Source organism: Pristiophorus japonicus, chromosome 1 (genome assembly GCF_044704955.1).
Source record: "Pristiophorus japonicus isolate sPriJap1 chromosome 1, sPriJap1.hap1, whole genome shotgun sequence".
In the NCBI taxonomy this organism is placed as follows: Eukaryota; Metazoa; Chordata; class Chondrichthyes; family Pristiophoridae; genus Pristiophorus; species Pristiophorus japonicus.
The window spans coordinates 407,276,774-407,283,862 of NC_091977.1; the positions used below are offsets into that span (position 1 = coordinate 407,276,774).

Sequence of the window (7,089 nt, forward strand, 5' to 3'; positions counted from 1 at the left end):
ACAAAGCCTGGAGGAGGTCCTCCAGCGACTGGATCGTGTAGGGCTGCGGCTGAAGAGGTCGAAATGCGTCTTCATGACAACAGAAGTGGAGCTTTTGGGGAGAAAGATCGCGGCGGATGGCATTCGGCCCACAGACGCCAAGACAGAGACTATCAGGAACGCGCCCAGGCCACAGAACGTCACAGAGCTGCGGTCGTTCCTGGGACTCTTCAACTATTTTGGTAACTTCCTACCAGGGTTAAGCATCCTCTTAGAGCCCCTACGTGTGTTATTGTGTAAAGGTGAGAACTGGGTATGGGGAAAAAAACAAGTAATTGCTTTTGAGAAAGCCAGAAACATTTTATGCTCCAACAAGCTGCTTGTATTGTATAACCCGTGTAAAAGACTTGTGCTAGCATGTGATGTGTCGTCGTACGGAGTCGGGTGTGTATTACAACAAGCTAACATTGCGGGGAAGTTGCAACCTGTCGCCTATGCCTCCAGGAGCTTGTCTAAGGCCGAGAGGGCCTACAGCATGATTGAGAAAGAGGCATTAGCGTGTGTGTTCGGGGTAAAGAAAATGCATCAGTACCTGTTTGGCCTCAAATGTGAGCTGGAAACCGATCACAAGCCCTTCATATCCCTGTTCGCTGAAAATAAGGGGATAAATACTAATGCCTCAGCCCACATACAATGGTGGGCACTCGCGCTATCAGCGTATAACTATATCATCTGCCACAGGCCAGGCACCGAGAACTGTGCGGATGTTCTCAGTCGGCTACCATTGCCCACCACGGGGGTGGAAATGGCGCAGCCTGCAAACTTGTTGATGGTGGCGCAGCCCGCTGACTTGTTGATGGTCATGGAAGCGTTTGAAAATGATAAATCATCTGTCACGGCCCGCCAGATTAGGACTTGGACCAGCCAAGATCCTCTGCTGTCTCAAGTAAAAAACTGTGTACTGCATGGGAGCTGGGCCAACATCCCCGTTGAAATGCAAGAGCTAATCAAGCCGTTCCAGCGGCGAAAGGACGAGCTGTCCATTCAGGCAGACTGCCTGTTGTGGGGTAACCGGCTAGTGCTACCAAAAAAGGGCAGGGAGACGTTCATCTCAGATCTCCACAGCACACACCCGGGTATAATAATGATGAAAGCGATAGCCAGATCCCATGTGTGGTGGCCCGGTATCGACTCTGACTTAGAGTCCTGTGTACGGCAATGCAGCGTATGTGCTCAGTTGAGCAACGCGCCCAGAGAGGCACCACTAAGTTTGTGGTTTTGGCCCTCCAGACCATGGTCAAGGATCCATGTCGACTATGCGGGCCCGTTTCTCGGTAAAATGTTCCTGGTGGTGGTGGATGCTTTTTCAAAATGGATTGAATGTGAAATAATGTCTGGAAGCACCGCCACCGCCACCATTGAAAGCCTGAGGGCCATGTTTGCCACCCACGGCCTGCCTGACATACTGGTCAGTGACAACGGGCCATGTTTCACCAGTGCCAAATTTAAAGAATTCATGACCCGCAATGGGATCAAACATGTCACCTCGGCCCCGTTTAAAACAGCCTCCAATGGGCAGGCAGAGCAGGCAGTACAAACAATCAAACAGAGCCTTAAACGAGTCACAGAAGGCTCACTCCAAACCCGCCTGTCCCGAGTAGTGCTCAGCTACCACACGAGACCCCACTCGCTCAAAGGGGTGCCCCCGGCTGAGCTACTCATGAAAAGGACACTTAAAACCAGACTCTCGCTGGTTCACCCCAACCTGCATGATCAGGTAGAGAGCAGGCGGCAGCAACAAAATGTAAACAATGGTCGCGCCACTGTTTCACGGGAAATTGATCTGAATGACCCTGTGTATGTGCTAAACTATGGACATGGTCCCAAGTGGATCACGGGCACAGTGATAGCTAAAGAAGGGAGTAGGGTGTTTGTAGTCAAACAAGACAATGGACAAATTTGCAGAAAGCACCTGGACCAAACGAGGCTGCGGTTCATACATTGAACAACCGACAGCAGACACCACCTTTTTCGAGCCCACAACACACAACCAAAGGATCAACGACACCACCCCGGACCAGGAAATCAAACCCATCATGCCCAACAGCCTGCAAGGCCAAGCTCACCCAGCAGCTCTGCAGGGCCAACAACACGCCAGCCCAACAAGGGCACAGCCAACACACCAGAACAGACATTTGTACTGAGGCAGTCCATCAGGGAAAGAAAGACTCCCGACCGCCTCACCTTGTAAATAATTTTCACTTTGACTTTGGGGGGAAGTGATGTTGTGTATCTGTAAATCATGCACTCTCATGTTCCGCCACCAGGTAGCGCATCCCCTGAAGTACCAAGGGATCCCAGCATCCCTTGGGAGCACTGTATATAAGCCGGCCTCTAAGGCCTGTTACCCACTCTGGAGTGTCTTAATAAAGACTGAGGTCACTGTTACTTTAACCTCCCTGTGTGCAGCCTCATCTGTGTTAGGAACACAATAATTGTCATGTTGCTGATTGTTGTGTGCAAATTGGCTGCTGCGTTTCCCACATTACAAGAGTGACTACACTTCAAAAGTATTTCATTGGCAGTAAAACACTTTGAGATGTCTGGTGGGTGTGAAAGGCGCTATATAAATGCTCGTCTTTCTATCTTTCTTTTATATTTTAAATTCAGTCATTTGCCATGCATTTCATTGAGAGAAAGGAACCTTCGCCAATGGGAAAACCTACTATACTGCCTGTAGTACCAGTTACATCTGTAGGGAGCATTGTGATAGGAGTTTTCAATGTTAAGGATGTCACATATTGCCTGCCACAGATCTGCCCAGGCTGGTGTCACATGCAGTCAGTGCCGTCCCTACAGATATTTCTCTTTTTTTTAAATGACCTGTTTCTTCCTAAAATTAAATTCTTTTAACCAACTACTGCCTGAGATTGCAGATTATTTGTACTTTCCTCAGGCCAATGGGCTTACTGAATAGCAAGCTGGGTGTTTTATTCACTGTTAAAATACTTCCAGATCACAGTTGGTCTGGAGGCCGCTGCTTTTCCTGCTTTGGTGGCCCTCAGGCTGCCCTGCTCTCCTCGGGCTCCTCCTCCTACCACTCGCAGGCCTCCTCTCATGTCTTCCAAACCTTGCCCTAGACTAATGGCTTGATTTTAAAACTGTGCAAGCTCTCCACTGGCAGTCAGTTTCTCTTGGTTTAGTTGCTTTCTCTCGTACTCAAATATTTATTTTATAAAGATGTATCACTTTCAATTTGCATCCCGCTCCAAATCCCTGGGCCTTTTGGCCCCACTCTGAGGGATTCGATTGAGTTGTATGTGGTTAAAGCAGCTTCCGTTTTGGATCAGCCCTTGGCCCCAATATTGCTATTTAAAAAAGATATATTTTGTGCGCCTACATAATTTAATTGCTACCTCAAAGCCCCTGTTTGTTGGTCCTTTCATATTCTCCTGCCAAGCCTCAAAAATCATCATTAATTTTCCACTCCTTAGGTTGTTTTAAATGGCGCTGAGCGATCATGTCTCCACTGCACGTGTTCTCATTATTATTATAATGTGATCTGTTTGCTCAACTTTCCCACAGTAGAACACTATTTATTGCTTGCTTGCCTTTCCGTTTGTGTGTTGGCAGTTTCCCTGCGGTTCCGACAGACTGTACCCAACCACTGAAGGGGGAATTTAATCGAATGATATTAATCCCCACCTCAGCTAGGCCAACTGGCCCATCCATAGCCTCTTTCTTCCCAACATTGATCAACATTTTGGTAATGAAAGCCCTTCCCCCACTGAGCAGCAAAATCAGCCTGGGTTTAGATGATTCCACCACCACCCCACCCCCCACCCCTGCATAAAATCAGCCTGGGGATAGAAACTCCCTCCACTAAGCATTGAAATAGTCTTTCAGATAGTAATCCCCAAGCCCCCATTAAACTGCAAAATTAGCACTAGGATTGAACCCCCCCACCCCCCCCCAACTTCCTAACCTAAGCATTAAAATTAGCTCTGTGATAATGAATCACCTCCCCAAACTGAATAACGAAAACAAATTTGGCCTGTTGCCAGCCCCTCCCCCACCCCCCCTTCCCACTGAGCTGCAAAATCGGCCCTGGGATAGTGCTGCCTTCCATCACCAGGCAGAAAGTCTAGTTTTGCAGGAGGGAACACTGGCTCATCATACTGCCCACACTCTTAAGATGAAAATCCAGGCCTGATGGAGAGAAAAGGGGATCCCCTCCCTTTTGAGAGAGTTTGCCAACTTCGAAGCTCCTGTTTGTTGGTCCTTCCGTATCCTCCTGCCAAGCCTCAAAAATCACCGTTAATTTTCCACTCCTTCGGTTGTTTTAAATGGCGCTGAGCGATTGTGCCTCCACGGCACGTGTTCTCATTATTATTATAATGTGATCTGTTTGCTCAACTTTCTTTCTCCGCCTTTGCTTCTCTCTGTCCCCATCCCTCTCCACTGTTACCCGCTCCTCCTTCCATGTCCCTCCCTCTTCTCCTGACCCCCACTTTTCCATTCCCCTTCTCCCTATCTATTCCCTCTTCCTCTCCCCTATCCCCACCTCCTCTTCTTGTCTGCTTCCACCCCCTTCCCAACCAGGTTCTAATTAGCCCCTTCTCCTCAAATCCTGCTGATCTTGGTTGACTCCTGTGTGTAATGCCATGGGAGATCAACTAATGCAGGATTCAGATTGGTTACTGCCAACTGTTTCTGTAGAGAATACACATCCCAGGCTGCCTGTGTTTTCTGGGATGAATTACTGCAATTATCTTTGCACAGGAACCTCTCAAAGATCATTCAAAACATCTGAAACTGCTCAATGGGTCAAACTAGTCTATTCCATTATAAGCATCCTGTGGGGCTGTTTACAGTATGTTTATTTGGCAGCCTTATCCCAAAAGAGGGGGGTGGAACTGTATTAAACATGACCTCTATCACCAAAATTTCTAAGACCAGCAGTAATCAGCAATACATTCTGAATCGCTTCTTGGCCTTTTGGCTAAGATCAAGTGTAGTATCTGTTCTTATCAGTTTAATATCCCCTATGGGGACCTGATATTAAATTGTTTTTTGGACAGGGAGCTGGAACAGGGGCTTGCCCCGTCCACTCCATGCACTAACCTGGTATTGCAGTGTTTCCAGGAACGGTGCAACTTCGCCTCTCGGCCTTTTGGCTAAGATCAAATATATTGGCGCAAAGTGATCTTTGGCGTTAGAGTTGATCTGGAATGAAATTGGCTAAAAAAAAATTTTAAAAACCATTTTTTATTCAAAAATCTCAAAATAAAAGCCTTTCTTAACAATACCCACCTGTCATTTACCACCTCAATGGCAGTTCTGAAAGTTGTAGCACCAAGTTTTTATGGGGCCAGTCCAGTGCTATTATAGGAAATCTTATCTGTAGAGCCATCTGACATCATTGACATGTTATCTACATTCCTGTGGAGGCTTTAGATGCAGTCACCAGAAAAGCCACGCAGGAAACTCAGGGGGCAGTATTATGCAAGTGCAGAAGAGGGGGAAGGGTTTAGCATTTACTTTTCCTGTGCGTATAGTATCCATTTTCCAGGCACTGTTTGAGCGCTAAACCCAGGAAAATCTATCTTTAAATTCTTCCACCTACCAAAAACCAGAATATACCATGGTGGACTTGTGATCTATTCTAATCATCAGAATACAGTGACAAGATTTTTCTGTTCAACCCTGTGTCTGATTAAATTCGCCTAAATACTGGTTAAGTCAAGGCACACTCGGGGTCTTAGAAGACGCAAGGTCTGCTTACGGAGGGACTAGTGATGCTGAACCCACAGAAAAATTCTAGCATTAATACTCTAACATGATTTAAAGTTGTCAGATACTTCAATCAATTTTTATTGACAAACTGGCATCCTGCTAGTCTTGTTCCAGTGCTCTGTCTCTGACAGGCATGAGCCCATTATGCTGAAGGTGAATTCCTACATTTGCAAGGTCGCTATTTATTTCTAGCCTTTGGAAATGGATGGGCAATTGCTGTGATCATTTAATCACAATTTCAATAGAACCTGATTGTCTTTGCTCTCCCTTTGCCAGTTATATGAAGACTATAATATTCCAACTTGTTAAACAGCTGCAGTTTTGTAACAGACATTGGTAAACTAACTATTAAGCAGTTGCTAATTGGGATTCAACTACCAAATTTTCACATAAATTACTGAGTATATTGAGAAAACATTATCTAAATACAATAAATGTGTGTGTGGCCAGTTTTCATTTTTTCCTATGCTGCAGTTGGTAAATAAGTCTTCAGGGTGCAGTTGGCTGAGACTATTGGTGCATATCTGCGCCTATTGATAAATTAAATGGCTGTAGAATAGTTGGAGTAAATGATATTAAGCCAAGTGATAGGATCCGGTTACTCTTGATATATCATGATGTTCAATCCTGAGTCAAGTCTCCAAAAGAGAGAAGCTGTGTGTCTGCTACTTTAAGGTATATTTTGCGAGGCCCCACACCACTGGCAGGATCTTGCACACAGCCAGTATGTATCAGAAATTCACAGCTCTGCTTTTCATGATTTTCAACACAATAAAATCATACACGTTAGCTATGAGGAAGGTCCCACCGGTACACAAGGCCTTCACAAAATTTACCCTAAAGTGCCTTAAGAGCATTCTCATGATATAATTCTTTACCTTCCTGTAGCTCATTCAGTGCCTTGTTTATTCAAACTAGTTTCAGCTAGTCACAAGCTGATGCTTAATATTCAACTCTTTCAATGCTATGAGACTTTATTCACCACTGTGAATAAATCTACAGCCTTATTTGGTATTGGGCAATTCAGACCAGAAAAATCCCAGGTTTGATTCCCATTCTGTGACAAGTTAGTTGATCTCATCTGGAATGGTAGTGGAACATGACAATTGGCCTCAGCTGGCTGGGACTCGATGGGCCGAATGGCCTCCCTCTGTGCTGTACAATTCTATGATTCTATGATTCACAAGAGGGCTAATGTAAAAAAAAATTCAAGGCTCAATTCTTGGTCTTCCAGGCCATGACCCCAGCCTGGGGATTCCTGTGGGCCTCACTTCCACTCCACCATGGTCCTCGATACTGGTATCTTGTTGGAGT

The 7,089-nt window shown here is 45.8% G+C and overlaps 1 pseudogene; it reads left to right on the plus strand.

The window, feature by feature from the left end:
- The first annotated feature begins 4,961 nt into the window (after positions 1–4,961).
- On the plus strand, positions 4,962–5,140 carry LOC139278664 (U2 spliceosomal RNA; annotated as a pseudogene).
- Positions 5,141–7,089: the final 1,949 nt, after the last annotated feature.